This window comes from Somniosus microcephalus, chromosome 1 (genome assembly GCF_052327205.1).
Source record: "Somniosus microcephalus isolate GS21.2 chromosome 1, FLI_Smic_1.0, whole genome shotgun sequence".
In the NCBI taxonomy this organism is placed as follows: domain Eukaryota; kingdom Metazoa; phylum Chordata; class Chondrichthyes; order Squaliformes; family Somniosidae; genus Somniosus; species Somniosus microcephalus.
This window is the reverse complement of record NC_140987.1, coordinates 209,601,222-209,623,581: the sequence shown is the minus strand read 5'-3', so window position 1 is coordinate 209,623,581 and position 22,360 is coordinate 209,601,222.

Genomic DNA, 22,360 nt, shown 5'->3' with positions numbered 1-22,360 from the left:
CATTCGTGGAGAGAAATTTGAGTTGATGTTTCGGGTCGAAACCTTTCTTCAAAACTGGAAAGGAAATAAAATAGATCGAAGGCAAGGCTGCGATCGAACAAAAGAGACAATAAAAGGTATTCGAAGCCAGACGAGATGGTAATAGGCCCGTGGAGAGAAAAGGCAGCTGAGATTAGGTGTGAAGTGTACTGGCAGGTAATAGACAGCTGCCAGGTGAGAGAGAGAAACAAAAGGAAAGGAGGCGGGGGGGGAAAGGAGGACTCAAAACAAAGGGGTGGAAAAATTTATAAGTAAAAAAGTAATAGGGGCCAAGGTTCTGATCTGAAATTGTTGAACTCGATATTGAGTCCGGAAGGCTGCAAAGTGCCTAGTCAGAAAGCCGGACAATTGCTGGAGAGCCACGGTGGACTATCGGGTGCTCAATAGTAACATCCCAGCCTGTGCACCCACAGTAGCAGCAGTTGCCGACCTGATAGGGAGTATTCCAGCATCCGTGACCACTTTCACGGTGCTGGATATTTCCAACGGGTTTTGGTCCATCCCTTTAAGGAGGGAGGATCAGTACAAGTTTGCCTTTACGTTTAAAGGGCAACAGTACACGTGGAACTGTTTGCCGCAGAGCTTCCACAACAGCCCCAGCATTTTCCATCAGTGCATGGCCGACAGTTTGAGGGATTTTAGCCAGCCCAGACACTTGGTCCAATATGTGGATGACCTGCTCCTGTTCACTGATTCGAAAGTGGAGCATGACGCGCTATTGGCCGAACTGTTGGAGCTGCTAGGGCAGAAGGGTTTCAAGGTAAACCCAAAGAAAGTGCAGATCGGCCAGCAGGAGGTAAAATTCCTGGGCCTGACCGTGCGCGCTGGAGAAAGGGCCATAGATAAGGCTAGGAGGGAGGCAATACAAGAGCTACCGGTCCCCAACACAGTAACGAGTGTGAGGTCGTTCTTAGGGCTAACCGGGTACTGCAGACTTTATTGAGGACTATGCAGCCACCGCAGCCCCTCTGCTCCGACTCCTACACAAGGGAGTGGAGTGGCTTTGGGATGAGGGTTGCCAGGCAGCATTTGTCAGGCTCAAGAAAGCCTTGCAGACCGCACCAGCTCTAGGGGCCATAGATGGGGGGAAATAGTTTTTCCTGGAGGTAGCAGCCAGCGGAGACAGCCTGAGCGCTGTGCTGCTCCAAGAGCGGCACGGCCGGCTGCGGCCGGTGGACTACTCCTCCAGGATACTCACGGATGTGGAGAAGAGCTACTCCAACTGTCAGCAGCACCTCTTGGCCACACATTGGGCTGTGAAGAGATCACTGATCTTCACAGGCACCTCTCCCATCACCCTCCTCACCCATCACACACACACCCAGATGCTTCTGGATGGGAGGATCAAGGATGGGACAGTCAGCAGTGCTCGCATTGCCCGCTGGACCTTGCTCCTCTCACAGATGGATCTGAAGGTAAAGGGTCTCTGTGAGCCAAAGCTCGCAGCCAACCTGGTATATCCTGAAACAGCCCACTGGTGTTCCATCGAAGGGGTTTCGGAAGTAAACAGAGGTTTACGGGCCGGGATACATCCCACAGGCCGCGAGTTCTATGTAGACAGTTGCAGCACGGTATCTGCTGGCGAGCGTCTCACGGGGTGTGGAGTTTACGACCCAGCGGCAAACATTGCCCTGGCGATTAAGCTCCCCAGCACCATGAGCGCCCAGCAGGCTGGACTGTCCGCGGTAGTGTACGTCGTTACACACCCTGAAAACTTCCCCACCCCCTACACGATTTGCTCGGACAGCATGTTCACGTGCAATTCATGTACGGAGTACCTGGCCATCTGGTCCCGCTGCAGATACACCTCTGCCGACGGGAGACCCCTCACATTAAAACCCCTGCTGGAAAAGATCCTAGCAGCAGTGGGGGAGGAAGAGGAGGTCTTCATCCACAAGGTGAAAGCCCATTCCTCCACAGAACCCCGCGGCCAAGGCAACCAGCAGGCTGACTTGCTCGCCAAGGAGGGTGCCCGCACAGGCACTTTCTGGGACCCATTTGGGTCCAGACCCATGGCGGCGGTCAGAGGTAGGGATGGGACCCAAGGAAGTGTAGGGGTAGCATTAGCCCCGGACCTTAAGACGGTCCAAGCCCAAGACCCCGTTCTCAAAACAGTCCTCAGCGCTGTAGCTGAGGGAAAAGGAGATAGAAGGTCCGTACGGCACAGCGACCCTCTCCGTTAAAGAGGGCATGCTGTTCCGGGGGGAACAGTGGGTTGTGCTGCAGCAGCACCAGAGGGAATTCCTTCAACTGGCCCATGAGGGTTCAGGAGCGGGACACCCCGGGCCTGAGACAAACTGGCAGCGGGTGGAACAGGCGGGATGGTGGCCGGGACTCAGGGATGATGTCCGCGAGTTCTGTGCAGGCTGTCTTGTGTGCGCTGCAAATAACCCCGACCCCCACAAAAGGAAGGTACCTATGGGACACGTCAGGAGGGTAGAGGGACCATGGCAGTCGATACAGGTCGACTACATCGGGCCCCTGCCCACCGCCCAGGGAGGCTATAAGTACTGCCTAGCCCTGGTGGACATGTTCACCAAATGGGTAGAGGCCTTCCCCTGCAGAACGGCCACAGCTCTGGGTACTGCCAGAATCCTGGTCCGGGAAGTGTTCTCGCGGTGGGGACTACCACAGTATGTGGAGTCCGACCAAGAGAGCCACTTCACCGGACAGGTGATGCAGAACACCCTTATGCTGTTAGGCATTGAGGGGAAATGGCACGTGGCCCACAACCCGCAGTCATCCGGGATTGTGGAACGTATGAACAGGACCCTGAAGGAAAGGTTGAGGAAGGAGATGGTGGACTCGCCCCGTAAATGGGCTGAGGTCCTACCGTTGGTTTTGATGGGGATCCGGGCCACCCAGTCTAAAAGCACGGGGTATTCCCCGTACGAGCTAATGACCGGCAGGGTTATGCGGACCCCCACCCATGTACTAGCCCCGGTGCTCACGGAGGGTCAGCTCAGAGAGGTAAACCGGGACAGGTTCGCCCGAAACCTCTTCGAGCTCCTGAAGCAGGTCCATGAGCAGACGGCTGGGAACATGGGAAGGCAGCATCAGAGTAACCGATTGCTGCTCGAACCCAGACAGCACCACGAGTGAGAGGTAGGAGACCAGGTCATGCTGAGAAACTATGCCCAAGTAGGAAGTTTGGAACTATTGTACATGGGGCCCTACAGTATTGTAGATAAAGCCAGCCCCATGGTATACACCGTTAAGTTGCCCCGGCATACAAAATAGTTTCATATCAACCAGTGCAAGCTGTTCAGACCTGAAAAGGTAAAACGGCCAGTTGGGGTAAGGCCTGAGGATAAAGATCCTCAGCCTGCAGCAGGAGCAAGTTCACAGACTGCACAGGCAGGCACTGTGGCTTGCTTAAAGGGAGGGGCCATCCCGCCCATCGATTGAGACACTCCCCCACTCTTCTGGGATCCTGAGGGCGAAAACACCGCCCCTAACCCAGGTGTAGAGAGGGAGGGACCTGAGGTCGAAAACCCCGCCCCGGACCCAGCCATGGGACCTGGGTGCGGAGACTCTCAGCTCGCAGCAGCAGGCTGCGAAAAGTTACCTACCCCAGCCCAGGTTCGGGAGGGGTCAAGCCTGGGGGTGCAGCGGTTAGGGTAAAAGGCCCAGCGGCCAAGAAAGCCTCACCCGCCAAGGCCCCCAGAAGGTCCCCACGGAGGCCTGAGCCAAGAAAGCCATGGTCACCAGCTCCCCAGTTACCAAGGGCCGCCCCTCGAGTTAGGGGGAGGTCCAAGGACAGAGGTCCTCAGCCAGCAGCCACGAGGGACCAACGGTGCTGGATGGTGCGGCCACGCCGGAGGTAGCGGTGAGCCGCAGCCCAACCAGCAATTAGCCTGGCCGCCCGGAGACGGGTGGCGGTTGTACATAGCTTAGGTCGTTTAAGTTTTGGTTATTGTTAAGTTTAAATATTTAGCTTAAGTTTGGGTGTTTTAGCTTAAGTTAAATAAGGTGATGGGTAGTTTTAGGTTAAGTAAGTAATCTGCCAAGAGGGTATATATTTGAGTCGAGGTCGCAGGACACGACCATGCTTCATCAAGCCAGAGAATCTCTTGGGGACCTGGCTGCATGTTTTTGTATCTTTTTGCAGAAAGGCTTTCAGGATGAAGGGGACCGTAATCCTATTCGCCCTGATTGGGATGAGCGTCGGAAGGCGAAGCGATGTGCAAGATTCCCACATCTACGGGTCCTCAGGAGACAGGGCGCCCATAGCGACCGACGGAAGCGGTGAACGGGATGCGGAGGAGACCGCTGTCTACGTCCACGAGGGAAGGTGGCCAGGATGGCTGGGGTCCAATTCATCTCAGTACTCCAGCCAAACCGGATTCACGTACGGGGAAGCCTCCCTCCTGTGCCCCAGGGTACGGGTTGTTACCACGCGGGTCAGCATCACCGTTGGAAAGCGTATATGTTTAACGTGTAAAGAACACATTCCTCTGGATACGTGGTGGTGGCTCAGGAAGCTGAGCAAAGATGTGAGGAACCCCGAAGTCGAGTGGGAACGGTTGGGGAACAATATCCACCGGACGATTACAGGGGCTCATGGAGGATTAAGTGTGTGTTGAGACAAGTGGTGGGAACCGGATCAAGGGATTTATATCTGTATGTGGGGGTCAGAGAGGGTCTGACCCGTAGGCATATCCATCATTTTCCACCGGCAGTGGCAAGACGCCGGGGAGGGGATGAAGTGGGATACCAGCCTGAAGGCGTGCGCAGTACCATTCACCCCCATCCCAGTCAATGCCACTGAGCTTGTAACCCGCCCCCGTGAGCCCCTGCCCATGGCGCATGTGGCGAGGTTACCCAGGGAAGGTTGCCCCACCACCACCAAGGGACCAGGGAATGGGCTGGTACTACTACCTACCGATCAGGTGCTGTACCAGGGGGTACACTACGCGGTAGCCGCCGTGATTTCAAATCTCACCGAGGTACATTTACCGGAGTGGTGCCCCAAAGAAACAGAGCAGCTAAACCAGGCCCTATTAAAGGACATGTTCAGGAAGTTTTATGAGTTCGATTTTGCCCATGTGGACTAAACCGAACTGTACACCACACACCGAGAGTTTTTGGGTAATGCAGGGAGACAAAGAAGGGGTGTATGGAATGATGTTTTTACTGCGTTTAATACTGGGTCCTCTGTCATCAACAGTTTGGATGACATAGAGCTGCAGACCCAGATAAATGGTTTTAGAACACAGTTAAAGAAGATATTATTGGATGAGAATAAAGTAGTGGGCTCAGAGTTGCATGAGGACCAGGCTATGATGGTCCATTTAAAGTACATCATAGCGGAGTTGGAGAAGCACGCAAAGATGGTAAATGCCCTCATAAGGGAGGACAGAAATGCTTCTGACCAGGCTGTGCAGAATGAGGTGTGCGTGCTATACGGGGCAAGGTTACTGGGCGAGGGCCGCAGTAATCTGGAGGATTTAAAACAAGGTTTAGTCCCCTCCTGGATCAGCAACAAACACCTCGCAGCCCTCCACCCGTTTGAGAATGCATTAAGCCCGTGCCAACTCCGGCTAGCCTCTGAAGCCTATCCAGTCCCGTGGATTGTGGGCGGTCCAACCACACAATCATGGGAGTAGTAGTTAGGATGCCGGTCATGGGTAGAATAGCCCAACCCGCACCAGTATACAGGGTAGAGAACATTGGAGTCATTCAAGGGGGTGCACACATTCGTTTCACAGCGGTCCCACCTTACGTCATAAAGTGAGAGCACGCTATGACAGGTACTGACCTCTCAGGGTGCCGGAGCCGGGGAGCACACATAATCCTGTGTCCCCAGCACTTGCATGCCTATTCAAAACCGCAGTGTGGGTTCAGAGCTGCTGGCGCGAAGCCTATAAATTGTACCATGGAGGCAATGGCACAAGGCCATGTTCCCCTGCAGGTAGCATATATAGGTGGTGGGGCATATTGTGTCACCACCGGCGCGTCCCACTACCAGCATGGACAGCATAGCTGATGTCCGGTTAGTGACAGCAGTTTCTGTTTTAAACCTGAGGCAGAAGTTCAAGTGGCCCAGGAGTGAATTGTCCCCATTCCTGAACCCTCCACTGTTCACCTCACTGTGAAGGAGAATTTTACGAATTTGCAAAAGTACGTAGCGCACTTCAGCTACGAAATTCCCCCTCTACCAGAACACCTTAGAGTCATAGAGTCATAGAGCTATAAAGCACGGATAGAGGCCCTTCGGCCCATTGTGTCCGCGCCGGCCATCAAGCCCTGTCTAATCTAATCCCATATTCCAGCATTTGGTCCATAGCCTTGTATGCTATGGCATTTCAAGTGCTCATCCAAATGCTTCTTGAATGTTGTGAGGGTTCCAGCCTCCACAACCCTTTCAGGCAGTGAGTTCCAGACTCCAACCACCCTCTGGGTGAAAAAGTTCTTGCTCAAATCCCCTCTAAACATCCCGCCCTTTACCTTGAATCTATGCCCCCTAGTTATTGACCCTTCTACTAAGGGAAAAGGCTCCTTAGTATCCATCCTATCTATGCCCCTCATAATTTTGTACACCTCAATCATGTCCCCCCTCAGCCTCCTCTGCGCCAAGGAAAGCAAACCCAATCTGCCCAGTCTCTCTTCATAGCTGAAGCGCTCCAGCCCTGGTAACATCCTGGTGAATCTCCTCTGCACCCTCGCCAAAGCTATCACATCCTTCCTGTAGTGTGGCGACCAGAACTGCACACAGTATTCCAGCTGTGGCCTAACCAGTGTTTTATACAGCTCCATCATAACCTCCTTGCTCTTATATTCTATGCCTCGGCTAATGAAGGCAAGTATCCCATATGCCTTTTTTACCACCTTATCCACCTGTTCCGCCGCCTTCAGGGATCTACCAAAATACTCAAAGCCGTTATAGTTTTGCGGAAACATTTTTACACTCTAGAGCAGAAAACCTTAGAGATAGGGACTAAGATATTGGATATTGTGATTCCACCCTGGTGGGACATTTTCAATAACATAGAGGTCCCTTCGTGGATCAGACTGGCTTCCCACATTCTCTTGGTTTGCCAGTTAGGGATAGTGTTGTATTTAGTTTGTATTCAATGTAAGGGAAAAGGGCAGTTGTTAGAGTTCCAAAACCAGAAGATCTGGAAGGAACATTATGTGAAGGTGGAGGGAGATACGCCTGTTTAAGTCTTTTTCCTTGTATTTTGATTAAAGATTGTTGTATTTTTGTGTTTGTTGTTTTTAATAAAGTTTTTTTCATTTTTTGTGACGCGTTTAATAAAGATGTGTGTGTACCAAGTGGTGCAGGGGTGTTGGACCCCCTCCATGCTTGGATGTGTGCAAAAGACTGTAATTATTCTATATATCCTTATGTACACTACATTTTTACGGAATGGGAAGTGCATGTGCCATGGATATGTTAGATAAGTAATTACAGGGGAAGGTTGACTATGGAGGGTCAGAAAAATTTTGCTCACCTTGTAAGAATGATACTTCAAGCAAGTTTTAGTATCACGGGGGGAGTGTAGGATTTGCAAAATTTCCACATTTCCCCAAAGTTATTAATAAAAGGGACCCTGCATGGACATTTTAAAAAGGGTACCCAAAAGATGGCGTCCACACCTCATGGCCAAAAGCCTGCAAGATTTTTAAAGCTTGGACTCTGTGGCAGCACAAGCAGCCTGTGGGGAAATCGAAACCTAAAATGCAGTTTCTGTGAAAAGGACTTTGTGTTTTGGAAAAGCAGACAGCAAACATTAGAATATGCATTAAGCCAGATCGTAGACAGATCAGAGCTAGTTGGGCCTATACTTGAGGCCATCAAGTTGTCTGCATAAATAATCGGAAACAGCTTAAGGAAGCCATCGAGGCCGGACAGGCCGATTAGAATGCATTAATAACAATACAGCTTGGACATCAGACCATTAGGTGCGATAAACAGCCATCTAAAAACAGTTAGTTTAGATTGCTGTAATTATTTAAAGCAGCCCGCCAAAATTGGAACAATGAACTAACCTGATTTGGTGCGCAGATAAGGGATGAAACAACGGGTATAACTGCAGGCCCCGGGTAGCAATCTAGCTCTCTCTGCTCTCTCTTGCACTTGGCCCTCGCTCTTGCTTCCTGGCCCACTCATGCCCTGGCCTCGTGGCGGGTCTCTCCTCGCTCCCTGCGGTGAGATTTCAGCAGTAAAGTACACCATACCAACAGCCGGGGAGGAGAACGAGACCGAGTCCCTCGTCATCTGGGATGCCCAGGCCGCAAAAATGGGCGAGACAAAATTCGAGCAGGTAGCCCAAGACGTGATGAATAGAAACGAAGAAGACGATAAAACTCGATAAGGGCAGAGCAGGGCAGCGAAAAACGCATCGATAAAGACCAAGCGCCGAGTTATAAGCTGGCGCTTGGGAAGACGAACATCTTGTTGAACACTGTAACGCAGGTGCCTATGCTACCACGAATATACTGTCGTTCGATGCATGGGTAACAAAATCTAAATGACAAAGACTGTTAACTGTCCGATAAACATAACGTTACCGCCGCCGACCGCCCGAGGGAGAAGAAGAGGAGTACTCATCAGGACAAGACGGCGATGGTAGCGGAGGAGAAGAAAGTGCGTCGCAGTAGCAGCTCCCGCACCGCGCCCCTGAAGACCACATGGTGACGGGGTACCTAAGAGGACAGAGAACCAGACCTCAAAATCTGCATTTCGTTAACAGTTGGCTTTGCTTTGGATTGGTGAGCATGAATTCTGGCCCCTCATAGCTTAATCTAGTTAGGTATAGGGGGTGGGATAAGGATAAGGGGATTGTTAATATAGTTTGTTTTCCCTCGATGTGCCGTGTGTTCCCCATTCCCTGTATAAGTATAGTTATTTTGTATTTGCCTGTATTTTATGCTAATAATTTCTCGTAAGACTGTGTTAATTTCCGTTTGAATAAAATCCTGGTTTTCTTACATCCAAACCACCTGTCTACTCGAGTCTTTCTGTATTGCCGCCTGTACCTAAGTCCAGTGTCTAGAACCCAAGGGGCGTGGGAGCGATTCAAGCCGCTCACAAAACAGTCAGGGGCATAACTGACTGGGCGCACGCGCCACACCCACCGCAGGAGTTGCAGAAATCTGGGGGATATTCCGGACCCTTGTGATATCCGGAAGGTTACAGTCTATTTCAACTTATTAAAAGTACTATCTGGAGGACGGTAACATCTTTAGTCATTCCTTTCCTTTAGGGAGAGATAGCCTGAACCTTTAAACCCAATTAAGCGTCTTATGGAATTTGGCTATCTCTAACTTAAGTTGAGAGTGAACGTCTGGGGAATACGCCTGATCTGGGATAGCCCGAAAGGGCTAGGACTGTAATTGACCCTTCAGTTGGTGCCCAACGAGTGTGTTAATGAGTTGATACAGAACCTATACTTATATTAATATCTATATCCATGTTGTAGATTGTTAAGTGTAGAAGGAGTGCTTACAAACAGTGGTTCTAAGACCCAGATTTAAGTCTCTAGAGACGACAAAGACCCTGATCAGGCTTTGTAGAGCTTAAATCTGAACTTCCTCAAAATACTATTTGAGGTTTAGAAGCTTCTTATAAAGTTCATTTTAAATCCTAACCGAGGTTAGGTCCTGACGAAATAATAAATCCTAACCGACGTTAGGTAGAGCCAAAATATTAAACCCTAACCGAGGTTAGGTCCTGAAGTAATGGCAAATCCTGTCGGAATTGGCCAAGTTTTTTTATTAGAAAATTTAAACGATATGCTGAAGCCGCAGCATTACGGTATGTTTTAAAAGAAAGCAGATTTTATTAAACCCACACTGTGGGAAGAAATTCTCCATTCGAGAATGGAGAAAAAGAAGAAGTGTCAGGTGATTCATATAAAAGGGCATACCACTGAAACAGTACACTCAACAGGAAACAGCCTTACAGACGAACAAGTGAAACGTTCGATCTGCATGACACCCCCTCGAGAGGGGCCTGCCAATGTTAGTGTAATCACGAGGGCAGAATGGGCAGCTAATCAGGATGAGGAACTGATTCAGCTATTAGACCCAATAACAGAGAATCCACCAGAATGTCCACCAAGGTACTTTTACTCGGAAACCCCTACGGGTATTGTACTAGTTAAGTTGCCCAAAGGAAACCGAGAAGTACCCCCGAGCCACAAATGAGAACAACATGTAAAAAAAAGCTCACAAGGGCATAAGTCAATCATATTGTAGTGCCAGAATAACATTCTGCAAATTGACCCTCTTATATTGGTGGCCAGGCATGCTTAAAGCCTGTAAAACATACGTGGCAAATTGTGAGCCATGTTATTCGACTAATAAGTCATCGCTAAATTAAGCCACCACCATTGGCTCCTGTGAAAGCTGATGAGCAAATGAGAAAATTCTTTATTGACATTATTTGACCACTTCCCCCATTTTTGGGATATGGACATGTTCTTGTTTGTGTGGATGGATGCACTTCCTTTTGCTGGCTGGTCCCACAAACTGTTTCGGAAAACGCACTTGCCAGGGCTATTTCTGATATAATTACTGTAGCTGGTGCACCCAAAATCTTACACTCCGATTAAGGCGGAGCCTTTGTCTCTAAGATCTTCAAAGACTATTGTAAACAAAGGGGGATTGGGTTAGAGCACAGCACGCCACGTCATCCGCAATCAGCGGGGCTGGTGGAATGTAAAAAAAATCGGGAAGTAATAAAGTTACTGGTCAAACTGTTGAGAATCAGGGAAATAAGTGGACCACCAGCATTCCAGAAGTACAGCTATCACTCAATCATGTGCCCACATCTGCATCAGGGACAGTGTCCCCTAAGAAACTCTATTATCTGATGTATGGGGTTGAGATGCATACACTGCTTACCCATAGTTCTTTTATTGCCTCTACACACTCTGAGTCCTTGACCCGACAGTGACAGTTAGATTAAAAAAGAAGTAACAGAGGAGATTCATCGAATTGATCAGAAGATAAGGGAAGCAAATAGGCAGAAAAAATGACAAATAAAGTATGGCAACCCATAGTAAGAGAATGTGTACAGGAAAAGAAGTTCGAGCAGAAACCTGGTTTAAGACTGAAGTGGAAAAATCTTGTTCAAATACAGTCTGTTATTAACGAAAGATCAGTTCAAATACATATTAACTAGCCAAATGGCAAGTCTATTTTTAAAAAATGTCTCCATAGACAATATCAAAAGATGTCCTGAAGGATAACGAAAAGGAGGAACAATACAAGGTGTAGTCGTACACTTGCCTTTAAAGACCTAGCTTGGAATACGACACAGGAAATGGATGTGATCAAAATACTGACGAAGGGAAGTCAGAAAGTGTCACTGACACTTCTACACGTTGCTTGGCAATGCAACAGGAAATGGATTTGCAAAAAGCAACAACCGAAACAAGGAAAGATCAACTAGTTACTTCAGCGAAGGAGGAAGGCACAATGAATAAGGAAGGAATCAACTAAGTGCCTAGCAAGGCCTTTACCACAACATGCATCGGTACACACGCCGGATCGAAGGAACAGCGTGTCAAGCTTCAACTAGTTTCAACTGACGTCTCCTTGACTCGTATGAATAACTCATCTCTACGGAATGTACATCTACCGATTGGACATTCTAAGGACATTGTTGTTTCGCTCATAGCATGACTATGTACTTATCATCCTTTTAAATTGTGTACAATTTGAAATAAGACAAAACATTGTCCTAGGATGACTTCAAAGGAATTTTCATGTAGCACATGATTGTACATTTTGTAAAATGAATATGCTATTGTAACCTCATGAGCAATATTGACCAAACTCTGCCCTGATGTTATTAGCTCATCTTTTGGTCAAGGCGGGGGTGTGAAGGAATAGCCATGATTTAGAGAAATACACGATACTATGAACAGATTCCTAATATTATTAATAAAAGACATACTGGGTTTAAAAGACACAAGTCTCAACAGAAAGGCTGTAAACAGAAATACAGGCTTCTGAGAAAAGATCAGTTGATAACAAAGTTTTGAAATGGGAATTAGTTAAATATTCTAAAACAATGAAAGATTGAAGCAAACCATTGGTGTTTCCGAAAGGTCTACAGTTTGCAACGAACACAATGGGAAGACCCAATTTAGGTGTTACAAGCTGACAAGATAAAACAGAAATACAAATATTAAAAGAGGCATGTGCCTTTGAAAACATGACATCAAGTAAAGAAACCTGCTGGTCAAATAGTTTTATGTTAAACTTGGATGACAGGAAACACGATTAAATATGCAACCAATTGAGATAGCTAGAAAACAAGTAAACACACAGTTAAAGTGGTTTTTGATTTACATATAGTAAAAACCATACCAACAAGACTTTGAAGGTATAACTTCAATAGATGACACCAAGCAATTGCATTGTGTTTGTATTAAACTTGAAGCAGAACGGAGTCAAAATGTCTGCTAAAAAGCAGTTAAGCCAATATTAAGAAATGAATGAAAAACCTTCGGTAAGAATGACATCAAACAAAAACCATAGCTGTCATTGTTTTTATGATGATTTTTGGAACACCTAAAAGTAGAGAAATAGTTATGCATGCAATAGTTGAATTGATAGTAACATAGAAAGCATTCAAACAGAGGTATCGATAAAGACAATTAGCTGAAATCAGCAGAGAACATCAAAGAAGAAACCAAAGCCAAAAGGGTATAAAAATGTAACCTTTTTTAACAGAATGTCAGAACACACTGAACGGGCAGGACATTTCTCAACTTTCCAGAGGCATCTCTGTAAGTTTTTAACTATGAGTCTCGGGTATATCAAAGTGATTGATTTTTGGTGGAGCTTCTGGATTTAGAAATAAGAAATAAGAAATGTTCTGGATTTAGAAATAAGTAAGAAATAAGAAATATAAAGAAGTAAAGATTTGAGAATAAGGATCTCTGAGAAATAAAAAAAGTAAGCTAATTGTACTTTGAATTGTTAATGTTGCGACTGGTTCAACAGCTGTTAACTGAATGCCGGCTCTTAAACAAAACTATATATTTCTAGAATTGTCTCAAAGAGTAATTCTGTATAGACTTGTGAACCCACAAATTCTGTACACTCTTTTGTAAGGAGTTGCAGAAATCTGGGGGATATTCCGGACCCTTATAATATCCGGAAGGTTACAGTCTAGTTCAACTTATTAAAAGTACTATCCGGAGGATGGTAACATCTTTAGTCGTTCCTTTCCTTTAGGGAGAGATAGCCTGAACCTTTAGACCCATTTAAGCATCTTATGGAATTCGGCTATCTCTAACTTAAGTTGAGAGTGAACGTCTGGGGAATACGCCTGATCTGGGGTAGCCCAAAAGGGCTAGGACTGTAATTAACCCCCTCAAAGGGATCAAGAGATATGGGGAAAAAGCAGGGACAGGGTACTGAATTTGGATGATCAGCCATGGTCTCATTAAATGGCGGAACAGGCTTGAGGGGCCAAATGGCCTACTCCTGCTCCTATCTTCTTTGTTTCTATGTTTCTATGTTATTGAATGGTGGAGCAGGCTGGAAGGGCCAAATGGTCTACTCCTGCTCCTATGTTCTTATGTCAATCTTTATTTATCGGAAGCACTGGGTTATCAATTGCACCCTCCTTTTTCTGGCTGTTGGCTGTCCTGTTTCATGTCTTCTCCTTCTGACAAAAGGTCTTCGACCTGAAACGTTAACTCTGTCTCTCTCTCCACGGATGCTGCCTGGCCTGCTGAGTTTTTCCGGCGTTTTCTGTTGTTATTTCAGATTTCCAGCATCCGTAGTGTTTTGCTATTGTACTAAATTCGACAGTGATACCTCAGCACTGTGTTTATGTTCAGCTGAAAACCAGAGCAAACTCCAAACCAGCTCAAAACTCCAAACAACCATTAAAAGCAGATGGACAGTAAGGTGGCAGATGGACTATAATGGAGCGAAATGTGAGGTTATTCACTTTGGTAGGAAGAATAGAAAAACAGAATATATTTTAAATGCTGGGAAACTTTCAAATGTTGGTGTTCAGAGAGATTTGGGTGTCCTCGTGCAAGAAACACAGAAAGGTAACATGCAGGTGCAGCAATCAATAAGGAAGGCAAAAGGCATGTTGGCCTTTATTGCAAGGGCCTTGGAGTATAAGAGTAAGGAAGTCTTGCTCCAATTGTACAGGGCCTTGGTGAGACCACACCTGGAGTACTGTGCACAGTTTTGTTCTCCTTATCTAAGGAAGGATATACTTGCCTTGGAGGCGGTGCAATGAAGGTTCAATAGTGTGGGAGACTACGGTCTCCCGCGTAAAGAAATAGGCAACACAGCGAGCTATAAGAAATAGGTCTTTACTCCAACTCTCACAATACAGTACTGAATTCGTGAAGCCTGCGAACCTGTGATGACTCACGGATTGGTCACCTGCTGAAACCTGATTGGTTTTCCTTCTATCAGCAGCAGGCAAGTCTGAACGTGCCTTATTCCTCTCAGCTTGCAACTGTCTTGCGGGGGGAGGGGAATACAGCAGTTAAAAGGGGATTATACAGGTTTATCTACATACACACAGTGTTTCCCCAATGTGGCAACGCCACATACGCCCCCCCAGAATCCTCGTTAACTGTAAAAGTCAGTCTCTGCGGAGGTTTGACCAAGCGGCCGTAGCGGCTGTAGTAGCCATCTGGCGTGTGAGGAGGGCTGTCTGGGAGGTCGGCCGGTTGGTTCGTCGGCTGGTCTGGCGGCTGTTCTGCCGGTGGGCTGGCTGGACGGGCTGCTGGCGAAGGTGGGGCGGCGGCCGGGAAGTAAGGTTCTGGCGTGTCTTGGTCCTCTTGTGGGGCCGCCGCCAACGCGGGAGGTCTGCCCCGCCGTGGGGGAAGAGCCGGCCGAAACGGGAAGCTGAGGTCCAGGTGCGCCGGTTTGAGGCGGTCTACTGAAATAAGGTCTGGCTTCCCGCCGACATTGGTAAGAAAAGCTTTGTCCCCCGTCTCCAATACTGGGAAGGGGCCGGTGTATGGTGCCTGCAGCGGGCCTCTGTGTGCGTCCCGGCGCACAAAGACGAACTCCGCATGTCGTAAGTCTCGCGGCACGTAGGACGGCTGCGGGCCGTGTTGCGAAGTGGGCACTGGACGGAATTGCTGGGCCGCGTCCTGGTGCAGGGAAAGCTGTCTGGCGGCTGACCACGGCTCCGTTGTCAGGGGGAGGAAGTCGCCTGGTACTCTGAGTGGTTGACCGTAGACCATCTCGGCCGCAGAGGCGCGGAGGTCCTCTTTGGGCGCAGTACGCAATCCCAGGAGAACCCAGGGTAGTTTGTCGATCCAGCTGGTGTCGGCCAGGCTGGCGCGGAGGGAGGCTTTCAAAGAACGATGAAAGCGCTCGCAGAGCCCGTTGGCCTGCGGGTGGTAGGCTGTTGTCCTGTGCAACTTGGTGCCGAGGCCGGCGATGATGGCATTCCACAAGTGGGAGGTGAACTGGAGGCCTCTGTCCGAAGATATGTCGGTCGGCACGCTGAACCGGGCCACCCACGTCGAGACGAATGCTCGCGCGACGTCGGTCGTGGTGGTGGAGGCGAGGGGAACCACCTCGGGCCATCTGGTGGTGTGGTCGACGATCGTGAGCAGGTGTGTAAAACCGTGCGACGGCGGCAAGGGGCCTACCAGATCGACGTGGATGTGGTCGAAACGCCTCTCGGGCACCGGGAAACACTCCAATGGCGCCTTGGTGTGCTGCTGGACCTTAGCGCGCTGACACGGCACGCATGTGTTGGTCCAGTCTCTCACATCCTTGCGGAGTCCAGGCCAGACGAACTTGGCGGACATAAGTTTCTGAGACGCACGCATCCCTGGATGTGAAAGGCCGTGGATGATGTCGAAAATTCGCTTGCGCCAGGCGGATGGAACTTACCGGCCCAGGCGAGGGGACTGAGACGTCGCACAGGAGGGTTGTGCCGGCTGTGTGGAAGTGGATGTCGGCCAGGGTGAGGCTGGTAGTTGACGTCCTGAGGGCCTGGATCTCCGCGTCGGCAGCCTGGTCTCTCGCCGTGCTGGCGTAGTCGACGCCCAGGTGCACTGCGTGGAGCGAGGGTCTTGAAAGGCAGTCGGCCACCAAATTGTCCTTGCCGGCGACGTGGCGGATGTCCGTGGTGAACTCCGAGATGAAGTTGAGTTGGCGCTGTTGGCGCGCGGACCGGGGTTCGGTTACTTTGGCTATGGCGAAAGTGAGCAGCTTGTGGTCCACGAATGCGGTGAACGGCCAGCCTTCCAGAAGGAAACGGAAGTGCAGGATTGCCAGGAACAGGGCCAGGAGCTCTCTGTCGAACGTGCTGTAGGCCTGCTCGTTCTTGCGCAGCTGTCGGCTGAAAAATGCCAGTGGCTGCCACGTGCCTTCGACCCACTGTTGCTGGACGGCGCCGACGGCGTAATCCGAGGCATCCGTGGTGAGGGCGGTCTTGGCGCCCGGGATGGGGTGGGCCAGTAGTGTGGCGTTGGCCAAGGCGCTTTTGGTCTGGTGAAAGGCTGTCGCCATCTCGCTGGACCAGGTGAGTTGCTCTTTGCCCGTTTTGCCCCTGGTGGCTTCGTAGCGGGGGCGCATGAGTGCGGCGCCCTTGGGCACGAACCGGTGATAGAAATTGACCATCCCCAAAAATTCCTGCAGCGCCTTAACCGAGGTGGGCTGGGGAAAGTCCACCACCGCCTGCACCTTGGAAGGTAGGGGAATGGCTCCCCTTGGCGAGATTCTGTGGCCGAGAAAGTCAATTTGGGCTGCTCCGAACTGGCATTTGGCCGGGTTGCCGATTAGCCCGTGTTGGCTGAGGCGCTGGAAAAGGGAGCGCAAATGCGCGATGTGCTTGGCCTTGCTGGTACTAGCCACGAGGATATCGTCCAGATAGACGAACAGGAAGTTCAGGTCCCGTAGGACGGAGTCCATGAGCCGTTGGAAGGCCTGTGCGGCGTTCTTAAGCCCGAAGGGCATGTGCAGGAACTCGAACAGTCCGATGGGGGTGATGACCGCTGTCTTCTGGACGTCTGCGTGGTGGACGGGGACCTGATGGTAGCCGCGAATCAGGTCGACCTTGGAAAAGACGGACTTTCCTGCTAGGTGTGCCGAGAAGTCTTGGATGTGCGGAATGGGGTATCTATCGGGCGTGGTGGCGTCGTTGAGCCATCTGTAGTCGCCGCAGGGGCGCCAGCCACCGCCCGGCTTGGGCACAATGTGGAGGGGGGACGACCAAGGGCTGTTCGAGCGGCGGATGATGCCCAGTTTTTCCATCATGGCGAATTCTTCCTTGGCCACCGCCATCTTGGCTGGGTCCAGGCGTCTGGCTCGAGCGAACACTGGATGGTCCCGTAGTGGCGATGTGGTGCTCGACCCCATGCTTGGCTGCCGCGGCTGAGAAGGTCGGTTGTGTGAGCCTCGGGAAATCTGCGAGTAGGCGGGCGTAGTCGTCATGTGCCGGGGCGGAGCAGGACCCGACGAGGGCCGGGCTGTTGCTCTGCTGGCAGGCCAGTGAAGCGAAAGTTGCTGCGTCGATCAGGCGCCTGTCGCGGACGTCGACCAGGAGTCCGTGGGCGCAAAGAAAATCGGCGCCCAGCAAAGGATGTGCCACCGAGGCAGTCACGAAATCCCATGTAAATCGCTGGCCGTTGAAACAAACCTCGGCCCGTCGCTTTCCGAAAGTAGCGATGGCTGCGCCATTTGCCGCCACGAGGGGTGGGCCGCTGCGGCCTGCCTGGATGTCGAGCTGGGAGGCAGGAATTATGCTGCATTGGGCTCCGGTGTCGCAAAGGAATCTGCGCCCTGAAAGAAAGTCGGTTATGTACAGCAGTTTACCTGCAGTGCCGATGGCCATCGTGGCGGCGGGGGTGCAGTTGAGCGGGCCTAGGCGGCGGCGCGGTGCTGGTGCGTTGGACCGGGTGGCCATCTTGGTTTGATCGAAAGAGCAGGGTGCTCTGCAGCGTTCGGCCTTGTGGCTGAAACGCGCGTGGTAGTAGCATAGTTCTGCGGCCTGGCGTGGCGGCGCACGCTCGGTGGTGTCGGGGAGCCTCGCGGCTGCACAGCCGAGTTGGGCGACGGCGAAAACTTTGTCCGCGGCGGCTGCCAGTTGTACGCAGTCTGTGATCGGGGACCCCGCGAGGGCAGTCTGTACCTGCTGAGGAAGCAGACTGAGGAAAAGGGCCCGAAACAAAAAGCACTGCGGTTCAGAGCCCAGGAGCGCAAGCATCCGGCTCATCAACTGGGTCGGGGAAGAATCGCCGAGGCCTGGTAGTGAGAGAAGCCTGCGGGCCCTCTCCTCCTTGGACAGGCCGTAAGCCTGCAGCAAGCGGCCCTTAATGGTTGAGTACTTGCCGGTCTGTGGTGGGTTCCCCAGCAGGTCGAGAACTTCGGCGGCGGTAGAGCTTGCTAGTGCTGAGACTACGTGGAGGTACCTTTCTTCATCATCTTGAACCCTGCGAAGGGTGAATTGGGCCTCCGAGTGTGCGAACCAAGCTGGTGCTTGGTGTTCCCAGAAGGTGGGGAGCTTCAAGGACGCGGCGCCGGCCGACATCAGGCTGCTGCTGGTTGCCATCGGGTCGTTGCTGGCCTCTGTAGGGCTGCGTGAGTCAGGGGCTTCAGCCGCCGACATTCGGGGTCACCAATGTGGGAGACTACGGTCTCCCGCGTAAAGAAATAGGCAACACAGTGAGCTATAAGAAATAGGTCTTTACTCCAACTCTCACAATACAGTACTGAATTCGTGAAGCCCGTGAACCTGTGATGACTCACGGATTGGTCACCTGCTGGAACCTGATTGATTTTCCTTCTATCAGCAGCAGGCAAGTCTGAACGTGTCTTATTCCTCTCAGCTTGCAACTGTCTTGCGGGGGGAGGGGAATACAGCAGTTAAAAGGGGATTATACAGGTTTATCTATATACACACAGTGTTTCCGAGAGGACTGTCCTATAAGGAGAGATTGTGTACAATGGGCCTATACTCTCTGGAGTTTAGAAGAATGAGAGGTAATCTCATTGAAACATACAAGATTCTTAAGTGAATTGACAGGGTAGATGCTGAGAGGTTGTTTTCCCCTGGCTGGAGTGTCTAGAACTAGGGGGCATAGTTTCAGACTAAGGGGTAAGCATTTCAGACTGAGATGAGGAAGAATTTCTTCACTCAAAGGGAATTCTCTGCCCCAGACGGCTGTGCATGCTGAGTCTTTGAGTGTATTCAAGGCTGAGCTAGATAGATTTTTGGAGTCTAGGTTAATCAAGGGATATGGAGATTGGGTGGGAAAGTGGAGTTGAGGTCGATGATCAGTTATGATCTTTTTGAATGGCGGAGCCAGCTCGAGGGGCCATATGGCCTACTCCTGCTCCTATTACTTATGTTCTTATGTTTTCCTGTGCACTGGAGAGGGAGGTCCTTCCACCCCCTTTTCATCATCATCCCCTTTAGCTTCCAAAAACAGCAAGCCTTTCTTTATCACAATGTTATTTAGTATGCAGCAAGGTACAAACACTGAGGTCCTGATATTTACGGTGGGACGAGGTGGGAGCAGAAGGGAATCAGAGTGGCTGAGAAAGGCTGGTAACGCTGGAGTCCTGTTGAATTGAAAGGCTTGCTGGCTGTCAGCCGGGAAGGCCTGCGCTTGAAGGCCATCATCGAGGAGCGGAGAGGAGGGAGGGAGGGAAAGATCGTGAAGGCGGGGTGAAGAGATCATGGGTCAGGGGGAGATTGTGAGGGGGCTTTGGATTGCTGGGAGGGAGGCCGATCGTGGAGAAGGAAGCATGTTTGCTTGAGGTGCCAGGGGGCAGCATTCCTGCTTCTCCTGACCCAAAGCAATGCTCGAAAGGCTCTTACCTGCTGGATCCAGCAGTTCTCGACTTCCTTCAGCTGTTGTGTTTCCCAGGTCCTGGGAAACCTGTCCTGGAGCTGTTAAATCTAAGGGGGGAACCCGCTGTCAACCCGCCACCACACTGGTTTTCCAGATGTCAGGTCTGTCATTGCTGAACAGACCCGACACTAAGCGGCAGGGGAGGCAATTTAGATGATTAAGAGCTTGTTAACAGGCACTTCAAAACTATTTTAAGCTCACCTTTAAATTTTGCGAGTTCGCCCACGGGTTCCCCGCTGCTCAGGGACCACGTCAGTTAAGCAGGTCAGGAGTTGTGTCACCATGGGATCATTTCTTAACTTGACAGCTGCAAATGGTCTATAAAAGCTCCCATTTCATAACTGTTCACTTTCCAAGGTCAGTAGCTGTTGCTTGCTGCATTGGAAAGACATATTGGCCCCTTTTTTTCCGATTGCAGGCCTCCCGCAGGCGGGGGCCTGCAATCTGGAAAAATCTGTGTCCTTACCTGAGAGCTCCTGAGATGCGCATAGTTCCGATGCTGGGCCTCTCCAAACTCCAAGTGCACAGGGCCCACGTATCCCTGAGGCACATGTAGTTTGCAGCGTCCCTGGGATCACGTGGGCTATGGGGAGCCAATCACAGAAGGGAATCTCCCTTCATACATTTGACAGGAAGACCTGTCAAATATATGGAGATCAATGAAAAAGCATAGTAAAACTTTAAATACATTTTTTTTAAAACACCACATTTTTAAAATGACTTAAAATTACAATAAATTAAGTATTTTAAACAAAAATTTAATTTGCTGAAAAAAATAATTAAAGTATTTTACGGGGCTAAAAATAAACTTATCTTTTTTTAAAGGATCTTTAAATGATAAATCAGTGAAAAACATTTTTTTTTAAACTTTTTTCTACTCTGATTGAATTGTAAGGGTTTTCTGCGGGCAGAGGATCTCCAAAAAGCGGAACTATCCGCTCGCAGAGGCCCTTCTCCAGGGCAGCCGGAGGATCTGTCAAGGCCATTCTTGACAGATCAGAAATGCCGGTTTTCAGCACATGCGCTGTGCATGCCTGAAACTGGCATTTCCGATGTCCCTACGGGTGGGTGCACAGCGCATACTCACCCGTAGGGATTGGAATATCCAGCCCATTGAGCTTTATGCAGCTTGCAAATGTTTCAAGCAAACTCTCTATCCAGTGTTACCTCATTGGAACAACCTCTCTCACCATTGACAGATCGCTTCTGTCATCTCAAGTCACCTGCCATCTATTACATCAGCATCGATGCCCTTGAAAAAATCTCACCTTGGTCCTCAGAATCCCACCACGATCAGCCCCAACACCAGCATCACCAGGCACACCAGCAGCACCAACAACAACACCAGCCTTCTCTGCAATCAAGTGAAGCTGCACAGAACACAGGGCATCAGCACTCAACCACATTACTGCCCAGGACACCAGGGATGACCTCACCATGGCCACATTTACTTCACTTGACGCTGTACACCCTGGCTGTCATATGATGCACCAGGTTGGCACCACTCCACACCAACACCATAAAGCATCCCTACAATGTCCAAGCCATTCCTTCCACACTCATCGCCATTGCGGGGGGTACCGTTATGTCTCACCATTCACCGCAACTCACTAAGCCACTTCCAAAGGTGCACACAAATCTGTCCAAGAACACAAAGTGCTGAAAATAAAGATTTCAATGTTTGGCAGCACAGTAACAGAAACTTCACATGAACATTGGCTAAAACACACAAGTGACTACCCTTGTGTGTTGTTAGTTGGTATAATTGGACTAGGACGAGGGTGAGTGTGAGGGGTGGCTAGTGAGATGGGGAAGTGATAATGTAGATAGAGAGGGATGGGTGGAGGTGCAAGGTAAGTTGGTGTGAGTAAGGATGTGCAGGAGTATGGTAGGGAGGCAGAGTGATGGGATATGATGAGTGGCATAGCAGGGTGAGTTTGAGTGTGGCTTTGCAGTAACGTTTCGTGATCTACTGAGATCATTGAAAGGTTTGCGCCACTGCAGCCTGGTCCTGCTGTTGACATCCATGCTTTTGTCTTCCTCTGCAATGTACAACCAGGCTGCGATAATCTGGGAAGGTCTCTTCCGCCCATTGGAAGGGAAGAGAACCTCCCTGCTTGCTGTGATTCCTCCATAAGCATATGGAGGGAGTCATGAGAGAGCCTGGGTGCAGGCATGCACCTCTGTGCAGTGCTTGTCAGTGTTTGCAGCACCTCAATGCTGTAGAACACTGACAGCACAACTGTCAAAATCAATTTCCGCATGGTCTCTTTAAGGAAACCGGCTGATGACATGTCATCAAGTGACGTCATCAGGCCTGCTTCCTTCAATTGGCTGGGAAATGCGCTGGGCAGGTTTTAACAAGCCTAATCACCGTAAGATCACTTTGGACAGCGTGCTGGAGCCAGCAGTGGGGTCGCACCCGCCACCGACCCAGCCGCAGCGGACCCGGCGAGGTAGGGGAAATCGCGGCTTAAAAGTCTGCTAAGATTTGAGGCACG